This window comes from Haemaphysalis longicornis, unplaced genomic scaffold, assembly GCF_048455015.1.
Source record: "Haemaphysalis longicornis isolate Haplotype H1 unplaced genomic scaffold, Haemaphysalis longicornis Haplotype H1 scaffold_12, whole genome shotgun sequence".
Taxonomy (NCBI): domain Eukaryota; kingdom Metazoa; phylum Arthropoda; class Arachnida; order Ixodida; family Ixodidae; genus Haemaphysalis; species Haemaphysalis longicornis.
This window is the reverse complement of record NW_027526225.1, coordinates 79,951,597-79,965,806: the sequence shown is the minus strand read 5'-3', so window position 1 is coordinate 79,965,806 and position 14,210 is coordinate 79,951,597. Positions and strand designations below refer to the sequence as shown.

The 14,210-nt window shown below is 45.9% G+C and overlaps 1 protein-coding gene and 1 pseudogene across 3 annotated transcripts in view; one reads left to right on the top strand and one right to left on the bottom strand.

Annotated features, from left to right (window-relative positions):
- The window catches only part of LOC144162851 (arrestin domain-containing protein 2-like), a 313,049-nt gene that overhangs the window by 123,647 nt on the left and 175,192 nt on the right, over positions 1-14,210 (top strand). The window lies entirely within an intron of this gene.
- LOC144163433 (U1 spliceosomal RNA) lies at positions 1,556-1,703 on the bottom strand (annotated as a pseudogene).

Genomic DNA, 14,210 nt, shown 5'->3' with positions numbered 1-14,210 from the left:
ATAAAAACACGTGTTTTTTATAATCAGGGTGGCCCCAGTACCAGTCCAATAATCAACCGACTGCACTATCCCAGCACGAAGCAATCGATGATCATGATGATAATCATGGTAATGAGCATGATGATGACCATGATGATGGTGATAATGGTGGTGGTGGTGGCGGTGATGCGTCGTTGTGGTGGTTTAACTGCTTTATTGATTGGAGAGGTTGGGAGCGAATGTGTGCCCGGCTACTCCATTTCACCAATAAAGGGTCATAGACCCCGCTATAGAAATGAACTGTTCACGGCAATGTGGTGAGTTCTAATAGTTGTGTTTAAAATGTCCTCCTGGGTTCTCGGATTCACGGTAAAGAGATACTACGCCGCTTGATACTTTTATGGTATTCCTGTCGAGGTAAAAAACACATTCAAGGTTGTTCCTGTCCTCGTAGCAAATGCTTACTTGGGGGATTGGCCTACAACCGGGATCTTTCGGGGGATAAGGTGCCCGCTACGCAAAAAAGGGGCTACCAATTAGAAATATCAAAATCTCGGAACAGTTCGCGCCGCGTGATACATGAGCGTGGTAGAACGCGGTTATAACAGAGACAGAGAGAGACTCTTTATTACAGAGAAAGCAGAGAGGTTTGCCAGCATGAATTCGCTGACATGCTACTCTGCGGGGAAAGGGGGAGAAGGAAACAAAGGAAGAAGGCGGTAGAAGAAGAGTAGGAGACAAAAGATAATAAAAAAGAAGAATAAAAATTAAAAATGAATAGAGTCCTGTTTAAGGGCGCTGAGTAAAAAACTTGACTGCACACGCTAGGGAGATGGCTACAAGATGCACACCAGCCGCGAAGAACCCTTATTCAAGGGCGGTTGTGCCAGCCTGCTAGCTAGCGTAATTCGCCTAGTAAGACGAAGAAAAGAAAACAAGGACACAGACGAAAACACAGTGTAGCAGACAAAGACTCACTCGAAGTTCTTCTGGGCCAAAAGACAAGGAAATGAAAGTGTATGGACTAAATATGATGTGGCCATAAAAACTTGCGACATCGATTGACTTGTACCAATTGTAATAATTCTCGCCCGGTTTTCGCCTTCAAAAAACGTAAGCACGGAAGTGCCCCGAGGAATTTTTATTTCCAGTTTTTCTGCCTTCGAGGCTACGTTTCTTGTAGTTCGCGTTTGTTTGTTCATTGCCATTTTTGTAATTTTTGTAACCACCATTTGTTACGGCTGTTGATGGTGATGTTAAGCTATAGGTTATTCGTACAACCAGATGCATCCTTTGACAGGTTCTTGAGGTATGACACCGCTTGAACACCTTTTTGTTCGCACCTTTCGTTGCTGTAGGGAATTCCCCCCCCCCCCCCCCCCCAAAAAAAAAAAAAAAAATCCCTGGCCATCTCCACTAACGTGAAACCCGGGCAGGGGCGAAGCGCGAAGTGTATAAATGTATTCAAAGATTGTTAGTCTCTCTACTGCCGCACGGTGCGTGCTGATTGGGCCCCGGAGAAGCGCCAGTGGGAGAAGCAATCGCGCGCTTGCTGAGGTGGTGGCGCCCTCTCTTGCCTGGAACCAGATTTAAGCAATTTTCGTGCGACATCTGCCCGAGTTTCGGGTAGTGGCAGGGGTCAACGCGTGCGCAGTACAATGCCCGCGCCACGCCCTAGGGGCTCGTCATCGGAGATCAGCGAGGCCCCAGCACCAGGTAAGTATGCCTTTTCTTGCTTCGAGCGACCGCCCGACACGATCAGGCCTAGCGTCGAGAGCCGGTCGGTGTGTCAGTGTAACACAGATTATAACCCATCTACAAACAGCTTCTGCTTGTGCTTGACAATTTCGAAAGTGGAGAGGGGGCGATCCACAGATCTTTAAATCATGCTAGTTCATTTTGATATGTTTCTATCTATCATACAGTTTTCTTTCAGCACGCGTTACGTTTTAGCGCGAGGCGTTGGAAAACGGGTGTCCCGGTGTTTTAGGGCCGTGACTACATGAAACGATGATGACAGGAGACGCCGACAGCACGAGCCTCAAAGGGGCTTCGCCCGTAAAAGAATTCCCCCTTTTGCGACAGCTTTTTTGGGTTGGCATGAAAGCTGACGCTCTCACGCTAACCTGTTCACAATTTTCCGATTCGCGTCTCTTACAACCACTGTCACCGTATTGATGATGTCTGTGAGAATGATTTTGTTTTCGCGCGTGCGCGCTAGCTCTTTCCGCCAGAATTGAGAACATTTAGCTGCCGCAGTGAAAAACCGTGCCAATTACCCGATTATATTGTAATACATTAAAGGCTCACAGAAAAGCACAGATGCCGGTAGGCCGCAGCCTGACACCTTCTGGGCATGATGCGTTCATGTAAGCAAGATTAGTCCCCCGTACGGAAGTACAATCGCTATGAATATGGCCAATAGCACAAATCAGACGCGTCTCTTTTTGATCCGCTCACCACAACAGTGCCATATTCAAAAGACTAGTGAACATATTTTAATTGCAGCGAGATAGCTGGGTAGCTAACGGAAAGAAAAACAAATTGTTTTGCCTCCTGACGATGTAACACACTTTGCTCTTTCCTTATAATTTTGCAGGGGAGGTGTATATGGCTAAGGTACCAATGAATTTTTCTGTCCGCCCTCAAAGACTCCACAGGCTCGGAGACATACAAATGCCGCCCCCTTTGAAACGCAGGAGAAAACTAGTAAGGAATGCGTTGACACCTTGCGTAACAAAACGAAAGCTAGGAGGCAACCCAATTCTACATAGCGCTCTGCGCTTCGTGCTGTGATGGATTCGGCTGCCTCAGGGAGAAGAATCGTTGGCATCATCGGTGCTCTTCTGCGGCTCCGTGAATGTCCTAGTTTGGTTGTGTTGGGTCAGGTATTGGGTTGGGGTTGATTTGTTATCGGATCGGATTGGTTAGGGATTGGTTTGTGTTTTGTTAGGGGTTAGTTTAGGGTTCCGAGTTTTGGTTTGGTTTGTACTGACAGGTAACAAGCTTTGCGCGCACCCCAGTTCGCTTCAGGGGAGAGGTTGGGTAGTTTTTTTGTGTTTGTGTACCACGATGTATACAGTTCCTCAAGCCGTCCCGTGTGGCAAAGCTGAGTAACCTTGCATTTTTGCCTTTTCCTTTCTTATCTTCGCAATCCTCTTCACTTTGCTCCTCTTTGTAGAAGCTCGGGCTGTCGGCGTCTCATGTCATCGTCGTCTCATGTAGTCACGATGCTAAAATACAGGGACACTGGTACTAAAAGAACACACCCGGTCACTCGTTTTCTAACGCCTCGCACTAGAATACTTCAGGCTTCATAGACACGAGACTTGCAGCAAAGCGGTATACCTCAACCACCAACGGTTTTATCTGTGTGGGCAAGAACGCCGAGGCGCCAAGAATACACTTATACACGATATGCTTCGCCGCTCCCCAGGTTTTACGTTTGTGGAGATGGCCCGGGATTTTTATCAGCCCTCTACCCCGCATCATCCTTCTGTTCCCCTTCCTCTTCTTTTTCCTCCCCCAGCTCTTCCCATTTATCATTACCTCCCTAACCCTGTTTTCTTCTCTTCTACCTTTTCTAACGTGCGCCTCCTTCTGTTTCTCATCCTCCTCATCCTCCACCATCCCGTTCCTCTGATCCCGCTCTTTCGTTTCTTATTTCCCCTTTTTTCCTTTTGATCCTCGTGTACAATTTGCTCTTCTCTAGCCCGTCCTTCCTCTTCTTCCTCTTCCTATTCGTTAGGAGGTGCTGACCCCACCGCTGTGTCCAATGGGCTCACTCTGCTTCTCTTTTCGTTGTTCCTCCTGCATTCCCGTAGCCATATCGAGGAACGACAGTGGTATCAACACAAAAAGCGTTCGCTTGCCTAAAATACTGGTCAACTAATGGCAGGCGGGAGGATAAGAAAAGTAGGAGCGGCGGCACATTCTTAATGCCGTAGTTCTCGCCGGCCCATTCCTGAAAGTTCAGGACGGAGGAAACGAGCTTTATTTAAGGGTGTGTGTGAAGCCGAGATTGTTCTTGCCTCTGCGGGAACGTACACAGACAACGTCGGTGAACTTAAACAGGCGGCGAGCCAATACGAGCCTCTTGAAAGGCGTGATCGAGAAAAATGGGCAAAGAAAGAGAAAAGGAGAAGCGGCCGGAAAAAGGAAAACGTGATTTTGGGCGCTCGGGGAGCGAGCGGCCTCCGCGTTCCATTAGCGGGCAACGACCAAATCCGAGGCGGCGCCGGTCGAAGTGGTGTTTAATTTGTCTACCTTTTCTTACTCTTTTTTTTTTCACTCTCTTTTAGGTGTGATATCGCTAACGTTTTGTTTGTCTTCTGCTTCTCCTTCTCTCTCTCCCGGCTGTCGAGAAGAAAACTGGAGTTGAAAAAAAAAAAAAAACGATTGGCGTTGTCGTTAATCACAACCGTGGGGTCCGCGCTTTTAAACGAAGGATAAACATTAAAATTTGTTACTTACTCCCGCGTTTGATGACGAAATAAATCGCCAAAATTTTGCTTTCCCGTGCATGAAAAATTGCTAGATGATTCTGAACAGTAGCGTGCAAAACGTACGTAACTTAATGCGAAGGCCTTTAGTGGTCATTTTTAAAATAAAAAAAAAAACGTCTTCGTTGTGGTTCGGTACATAAAATGGCCGCCGCTGCTATGGGGAAACAAAAACAGATTTGATTTCGTATGAGATTTGAGCTTGGTAATCCACGATAGGACCTCATTGTGTTGTCGCTGCATTTCAGTGGCCAAGAAACTTCCATTCAATAAGCTAACTGAGTATTGTTACGATTCAGCGCACTGCTACCCTGTGCGCGCGTGCTGCAAGTTTTGTGTTGAGCTTCGGTGCTGTGTAAGAAAACCTTCCTTCCTTGGACAGGCTACGATATGCCACAGAACAGCCGCCGCGTGGCCGCCTTGCTGTTGGTGGCTAAACCTCGTCGGCTGCAAAATACAAAACAAACTGATCTTCGTGTTGAGACTTGCACTTGCGAAGCGCACGCCGCAGTCGAGATGTCCTCTCCCCCTTCTCTCATACTCAACGAGCGCCCCTACTGACGGCCTTCACGAACTCGGGAAAGAGTGTTTGTGTGTGCCTGTACGATTTTCGTGCCGCGTGCAAAGTAGTAGGGAAAGCTGGTTGACCGTTAGCGTTTTGGAGATAAGTACGCTGTTCCTCGGAGCGAATGATTGACGGCATCGGATCCCGCTGTCGCTCTGTTTGACCATGCTTTCAGCTCGCACGGAAGGGTGATGTTCCTGTATCGTCGTTGATCATCTTTCGCTAAGCAGTAAACCAGTTACGTTTTGCTTCGGCTTTTTGTTGGCATCACCAAGGCAGCTGCTTCTGTTTGCCGTTGGCCCCCACGCTACCAATACATGACGAAGGCGACAAGGCCCGGTCCGGGGACGCCTTCCCAAATGTGACAGTATATATTGAACGGTTTAAGTTAGACAACGGTTTATTCAATCTGATTCGCCTGTTTCGCATGTATGTGGTGTAAAGCTGCAGAAAATTATTGCCGCCGCTCGTTTTTAGTTCTGATTCGAACATCCATGAGCGATACATAATGAGGTTGTAACGCGTACTTGCAGACAGCGGAACCGAACATCTTTTGTCGGGGCACGCAAAAGTGCTAGGGTATAAGCTGCGCATGTTCGCACAGACACTTCAGCCACACTTCAGACGCCCGGCTGCTAACTTCAGCATTCTTTCTACCTTTCGCCATCGTGAACGACAGCTGCCTACGCAAGGAGGACAGCTTCGAGAGGCGACTATTAACTGTACGCTCCATAACGTTCCTCCTAAGCGGAAAAAAAACAGGGACACAGTAAACAAGGACAAGCGCTACTTCCAACTGAATTTTATTGAATCAAGGTGAAATATATAGCAGCAAAAATACAGGAGATACAGAAAAGGTTACGATTATACACAGATTAAAATAACGGAATCACTTGCCGCTGTCCCACACGTGTCAGCTAGTCATTACCACGACCAGTTCTTTTTTAAGAAAGCTGTCTCCTTATGGGACAAGGCTATTGATGTCGTTCTGACACACTCAAAATCAACTAGTTGCATTTCAGCTGCCTCTACTATCTCACGCGTGCGCTGATCAGAGTCGTGAAACAATATCACAGAGTTTTTAAAGTATGGTTCACACTTCGGGCAATCACCGCAGTGAGTCGACAGGTTACCATCCTTTCTTTTGTGTACGTTATTTTGATTCTCACGTAACCTGGAGTTGACGCACCGTGCCGTCTGCCCCACATATACCCTTCCACAGGCTAACGGAACACCGTACACAACCCCTCTATCGCATTTCACGTACTTGTTTCGGTGTCCAACGTTACAACCAACAACGTTCACCCAACGTTACAACTTTGGGTGAATGCCCCAAGTGTGAACCATACTTTAAAAACTCTGTGATATTGTTTCACGACTCTGATCAGCGCACGCGTGAGATAGTAGAGGTCGCTGAAATGCAACTAGGTGATTTTGAGTGTGTCAGAACGACATCAATAGCCTTGTCCCATAAGGAGACAGCTTTCTTAAAAAAGAACTGGTCGTGGTAATAACTAGCTGACACGTGTGGGACAGCGGCAAGCGATGCCGTTATTTTAATCTGGGTATAATCGTAACCATTTCTGTATCTCCTGTATTTTTGCTGCTATATATTTCACCTTGATTCAACAAAATTCAGTTGGAAGTAGCGCTTTTCCTTGTCTACTGTGTTCCTGTTTTTTTCTGCGCTTAAGATGAACGTTATGGAATACCAACTAGCCCGAACGCAAGCCCCTCTACGCTCCGCCACCAGGCCAGTGCATTGCTTACTACCGGCCGTCCTTCCCACACCGCTGTGACTTGTACTCGTGTGATGCTCCCTTATCGATTCGTTAATTCATTCCTAAAGGGCCCTTGCTGCGTACTATGTTGTTACATGTCTTGTCAAAATCCACTTTTGTTTGTGTGAGCTTCAGTGCTTTCATCAAGGTTACGTTCTTTACATACAACGCTGCCTGCGTTCTGTTAAAGCATTCATTATGTATTCATTCTGATTTCTTGAGCAAGAACACGTTCAGGTTTCGGCAAAACAGGTGTTCGCCACAATTAACTGCGCACAGTAATGAAAATACGTGCCTGCCATTCGAAATACGAACTGGTGCTTCACACGTGCAAGGTGCATAATGGGGCGCGGATTGACTGAGACAACACAGGCATACTCAACAGGCGCGTAAACCTAGTAAACCCATAAGGCTGTGTCTGGAGTGCCGCCCAACGGTGCTATAAGCTTTCCACTAAACCGACGTTGATCGATGTTTCCATGAAAAACTGCGGCGTGTGACCCTGCTTCGTCTTCATTAACTATAATGTAACTTCAACAAGCCTAACATAACCTAAGGAACTGAAAACAAGTCATTCAAAACAACGAAAACTAACCTAAGCCTGAAAATTGCAATTAAAAAAATGATGATGGCAAGGAGAGGACTCGAATCCCTGCCCTTAGCAACAGGAAGCTAAGACGGAACCTATATAATACAGGGGCACGCACTTTTTTTTCTTTATTGCCTGTTTTCGGTATACACAATACGAGCAAAAAAAAAAAAAGGATTAGGAAGCGCGAAAAGACACCAGCACGTCATTTGCTAGTGGGCCACTGTTACAAAGGCCGAAGCCATGCTACACTTTCCAACACATCTAACCAGTCATGTGAGAAGGTTGGTCTTTACACACTTCTAAGATCTCCCGTACACTCTGGGAGAACAACTCTATGCTCGGCCTCACATCAACATCATTATGGCGAACTGCCATTCGAGATTTCCATATACTATGCTTGGCCAGTAACATCAAGATATCATACGGGACACCGCCGTAGTTTTCAACGGCCAAGAACCTGATTTCATGACTATCCAACGGGAAATCCTTGTTTAGTGTTCTCTGCATACAAGGGCACACAGTCTGGTCTGTGTCAGCTCTGTCCTAAAAATTAAAATATCGTCTGATCGAACACTCTAGCCTTGACTGCAGCGCCGAGCTTGAGTGGCGTCCGACGGAACTCTAGACAATACGAACCCAAGAACATTCGTTGTTGTTTTCCTCAGTATGAAGAACCTCCTCACCAAGCTGGAATCCAAAGTACCGCTTCGTGCCCAGTTGTACAATTCCTTAGCACACTAATCACCGTGGAGGCTTCAGGTGATGTGCACCTCATCTATAAAATCACCCGCAGTTTATTCCACACCAACACCTTCCAAAGTACCCAAGCTGCCACACACCAGCGTGGTGTTTTCATTCGATTGAACTCTCAATTCAAAATTTCAGCGAAGCGCTTTACAACAACAGAACTAATTTCCCGTGAGGCCAATTCTCAACTCCGTGCTTACATTCAGGGGACTGACGCAAAACCGAGCCGGACGATTGAACCAAAAAAACGCCATTTCAATGTAAAAGAGGCCGCTTATTAGGCGTGTTCAGGTTCCAAACCAAACTCGGTTTGCTTAGGTGCATAACCCTAAAGGCCGTTGCCTTGGCGTTGCCACACTTGAAAGAGAGTTCGCGAAGCAGAACGCGGGAGCAGCGCCCCCTGTGCCTACGTAGTGCCTCCATTTATGTCCGGCAGCGAACAGAGCTTGCCAAATGGTGCATAAATAATCAATATTTGCCGACCAGTTGAGCGGCGTTTCGACAGCCTGGTGCCACGGGACGACCGCCAGCGCGCTTCGAGGCTCCGCGCACGTTGCGCGATTGCGCCGCGTCGAAACGCCGAAGCAAAGCACCGCATTTTTCGTGCGATGTGTGCGTCGCGGCGCTAAGCCGTAGATACTCATGGCGTCGTTACGGAGGTAATTCGCATGGGTGCTTGTCATAACGCAGGGTAGTTTAAAGTAACCGTTAGTGGGTAGAGTGTGATAACAAGAGATGGGTGCATCACTGAAATCGCAGTCTGTGTGTGCGTATATATATATATATATATATATATATATATATATATATATATATAGTCGTGAAGTAGAGTCCTTAGTTGCTGCAGGAATACGCACAAAGTAGAAGTACGCTCTTCGGAGACTTTATTTCCAGCGTTTCGACCTGAGACAGGTCTTCCTCAGGAATCGGAAGACCTGTCTCAGGTCGAAACGCTGGAAATAAAGTCTCCGAAGAGCGTACTTCTACTTTGTGTGTGTGTATATATATGTATATATATATATATATATATATATATATATATATATATATATATATATATATATATATATATATATATATATATATATATATATATAGAGAGAGAGAGAGAGAGAGAGAGAGAGAGCTGGATGAACAGATGGAGGATGGATGGATAGTCTGGAAACAAAAAACTCCCAAATAGCACAAGAAATTAACGTAAGGAAAGACAGAGATACACGAGGTCCTGGTACTCCGATGAAGACTGGAGGACCAGTCGAAACTTACGTTTCCACTGGAGGACCAGCCTTCATCGGAGTAACCAGTATTAATGGGTTACTCGATTGAAACGCCAGTAAACTTCTTCTTTTTGTTTTTCTCGTGTGTCTCTGGTTACTTACCTTATATATATATATATATATATATATATATATATATATATATATATATATATATATATATATACTTATATATATATATATATATATATATATATATATATATATATATATATATATATATATATACTTATGTGACATGTTCTACAACCTTGTTATAAGGAAGCTGAAGGGGGAGTCGTAGTTACTTCGATATAACCATTGCATCCTTATAGCCAATGTCCATTTCTATGGACAATTTCATTCTAAAAGCGGATCTACTCAGCACCGAAAGTCGCAGCAGCCCTCGAAAACAACAAAAAACATGCCAAAAAAAACCAAAAAATTGTTACTTTATTCGCAATAAACGGCTCATCCGTGACTATTCGACAGCACAAAAACTGGCGGTTCACTTCGCGGAGAAATCGTCCTTGATAAATTTTTGCCCCGTCTTCTCGGGCGAATGATGGCTCTGTCATCTGCAGCCGCGATTTCCAGTCCGTCCGCGCCGTCATCGTCAGCGACAAAGAAGCGGAGCAGCAGGTATGCCTCATCCCGGTACAGTGGCCGGAGGAACATAGAGACACCCTACCGGGAGCCCAGGAGACGCGCACCCTCGCGCGTGTTGCTCGGTGCTTGCAGCCATTTTATCAGGATGCAGTTGGAGCCCCCTAGCTAGCGCGAGTTTTCAATGACCGCATCCGTGACGCGACGTAAACCGTCACACGCTATAAGACATTTTCCTGACGGGCACCTAAATGGTCCAAAAATGCTAGTTGTGGAAAGAAAAAAAGTTCGTTATAACCATTGCGATAAAATTTTCGCTTTGTTTAAACGAGGTCTTAAATACAAGGGGGTAAATCGGAATTTTAAGTGGAATTACGATTGCTTCGTTATATTCATTTGTTCGTTATATGCCACTTCGATATAACAAGGCTTTACTGTCGACAGTCATCACTCGCTAACTCGAAGTCGCAAAATCTGCTTAAAATTTTGAGATAAGCGCAGTTTCGAGTTAAGCGAAATTCCGAAAGTTTGGGGCCAGGCCACAGCAATATGAGCTAGCGCTGATTACGGAAGCTCCACTGCACGGGGGAGCTTTCGAAACAAAGGCGAATTGTTCGCTGAAAAAGCGATTTTTCGTTATATCGGAAGAAAGAACGGCGTGATCCTCGCCTATTTCGCGTTCGCATTTGGTCCCAGAAAAGCGTTCTGGAGCTGCTCGATGCATCGCATGTAGAGTTGGTCGCTACGGCTACATTCTACCTTGTTGCAAAGCAGGCGACAGAAACAATTGTTTCTGTCGCTGTATACACTTCTCGAGGCTCCTCTTCGTCCTTATGATAAGCGGCATCGTCCACAGTTGTTTTGAACGATGTAGGCGTCAGACAGCATTCCCGTAACGGGAACGTCGACCTCGTACAGCGTATATTTGCCGTTCACGACTGTTTTCGGCGCGCAGTTGGAGCTAAGCGTTAGAACGGAGATCTTATCAGCTGTTTGTAGATGACTTTGCCTTGTGTCCTCTCTGTCACCATTTCGAGATATCCGCGGTCCCCCGGAAAAAAAAAACGTTTTAAGATAAAGAGGTGCAAATACATGTCGCCTATGGGAGGTAAATGCACGGTGCAAAACAGTTTCGACTAACCGATATTTCGAGATATCCGAGTTCGAGTTAATGAAGGATTACTGTATGCACATATCTTTCGTGTGCACGTAATCAGAAAAATTTGGCTAGGAACATGTGACCCGCCTATTACTAATGCCTATCACTTATGACTTTCCTTCTTATCTATGTACATCTTTTAATTGAATGATTGTAGGGTTTAACGCGCCGACCCAACGCAGGCGATGAGGCGTCCAGTAGAGGAGCGCTCCGAATTAATTTTGACCACCTGGGGATCTTTAAAGTGCGCTGAAATCTCGCACACACTGGCATTTTTGCTTTTTGCCTCCATCAGAAAAGCGTCCGCCGAGGCCGGGAATCGAACCCGCGTCCTCGGGCTGAGTAGCGCAACACCTTAGCCAATGAGCCACCACAACGGGTCTATATACACCTTTAAACTATTCGTTCTTGCATTAGTGAGTAGTGTAATATATACGTATTAGCGTCAAAAAACAGCGCGGAAGGCGGGACTAACAACTAACACACCACACAAGCGCTGTTTTTAGGTCAGACCCATTGCACAGTGCTCTTACTTGCCGTCTTCTGCGCTGTTTTATATGCGGAGCATCTCATGCTCGGGGCTGTGTCCCTCCCTCCCTTGTCGTCCGCACTTTACTGCGCATGCGCGTCTCTTCAGCCCCGTCAGCGTTTTGGCTCACGTCAGCGCAGTCCACTATAAAAAGAAGTAGTTAGGCGGCGCCCGGTTTCGATCCCACGACTCTCTGGCCGCAACGGAAGGTATGTGGCGCTCTTCCCACTGCGCTACAAACCCAGACGGAAGCATGTGCTACGAACGCGCCTTATGTCCTTCACTCATTCAAACTACGTCAAGAAGCTACTGATACAATGAAGGCACGCCAAGCAGAACGTCAACGGAAACGACGAACTGAAAACTAATGGGAACTTCAGTCGACCCCATGGCTGCTTCGAAAACTACTCAGGGTTCCCCTACGGGATGATGGTGTAATTTTTTTTACTCTACAATATACCCCCAAGCCCTTCATTCCACTCTTCTGTAATGTACGTATGTTAATTGAGTTGAGAAATCCGCAATATCAGGTCCGTGATTGTGAGCGGAATTGGGGGACAGCACAGTGAGCACGAGAAGAGTGCTAGTCCAATCGACCTTCTGGTGGGTTCAGCTTTCGGCGACCTTTATTGACGTTTTTCTCTCGCGTAGACAACAAGATACGAACAGCGGGATATTTTGAGAATCTTTGACGAAATGACGCAGTAACGATGTACGTGCTCCCATGCAGATGACACAAGCAGGGTGCGGCTGCTGCTTATAATAATAATAATCAATCAATCAATCAATCAATCAATCAATCATGTTTATTTACGTGCCATAATAATAATAATAATAATAATAATAATAATAATAATAATAATAATAATAATAATAATAATAATATGGTGATGATGATGATGGTCGGGATGAGGACGACGACGCTGAGGATGGCAACAATGATGATCATGATAATGATGATAATGATTATTATCCCATCCGGCGCATGGAAGAACCGCTACTACAAATGCGACACAATCGTAAGTCTCAGATACACGGCAATTTTCGATTCAATTACGGTTCTTCGACGTCCTCCGACACCAAACGAAGTTGAGGGGAGCGGCGCATGCGCAGAGCCTACTGAAACGTGGCAGGCTGAGTGAAGCGCGAATAACGACTAACGGCCACTGTGATCCCAAATCGGTAACGGGGGTGGGCGGTCCGTGTGCCGCCGAGGCTTCATCGCGTTTGAATGGCTGTGCTGTTAGCGTCGAGCGTCGTTCTAACGTGAAGGGGAAACTGCCGGGATCCGTAATGGGAGACCCGTGTACGGCGTACGCTGAGTCTCCAGAGCGGGCCCTTTTGGTAACAACCTACGCTGTTCAGATGCAATCGGGCACACTTGAAAGACAAGTTGGAGTTTAAGATGGAAGTTCCGTGAAGCGCGAAATTTGAAAAGCTTTCCATACTCGTTTTAGGAAGGCGTACTTGGGGACCCATACAACTATCAGCTAACTTCAATTTTAACCGATTTACATTCTAAGCCTTCGAAGCCCCGGTCTTACGGTATCTGCAGTGCTGCATCAGCTCTTCTTTTTTGCAGTTGCGACTTCATGAAACGTATATAAGCGCAGTGAATTAGCAGTTCCAAAGATAAAATAATTAAAACTACCACATAGACTTCATACAGGCGTACAGGCTGCACATGTTTTTTTTCAAGCGAAGGTTTTCGTGGCTTACTGACGGCTTTGACTTCTCAATAAACACACTGCAGGAAAGCCAACTTTACAGGTACAGCAGGAAAACCAGTTTTGCACAATGAGTTTCACAGAGGATACCTCAATCATACACCGCACAACATAACAATGCGATGTCTTTAATCTCCTACCGTACTTCTACTAATACGAAAATATAGTTTGGCAGTACGTAGCGATGATTACGATGAAATGGTTTTTGACTTTGGTGGTGTGAAGTTGTACGCTGGATTTGGACTTTAGCTGAGTTAAAGTGGAATTTGACTTTGGTCTCTGGCAGCTTGAATTTCGGACTTTGGGAGAGCGGATTTTTGACTTTGGCTTTGACTCAAGTTTCATGGGAGAAGGCTCGCGTTTTAACGATTTTGTCTGAAGAAAGGGGCTTTGATCACTTTGGTAAATACTTGTGCAGAGCGCAAGTTTTCTGTGCGGATAGAAAGGTTGAGCAGAGTGATTGGGGTTATAAAAATTGTTACAATTAGGCATTTCGATCTTCGGCTCCCCTTAGGTTAATATCATTCGAGAAGCTGCAATAACCTAAATCAAACTGGGTATATGGTGGAACTGCATTTGAACAGCCATGATATGCACTGCGCGGTTAATGACGTTGTGTATCCTCCACTGACACATCCGGCTTATTCTATAAATGGCCTTTCCCGCATGCGGATGTCTATATATATAGCGAGCCCCAGCCATTTTCACGCCTGCCATATAAAAGCATGCATGAGCGTGCTGCCTCTGATATTGGTCAGCTCTCTTAG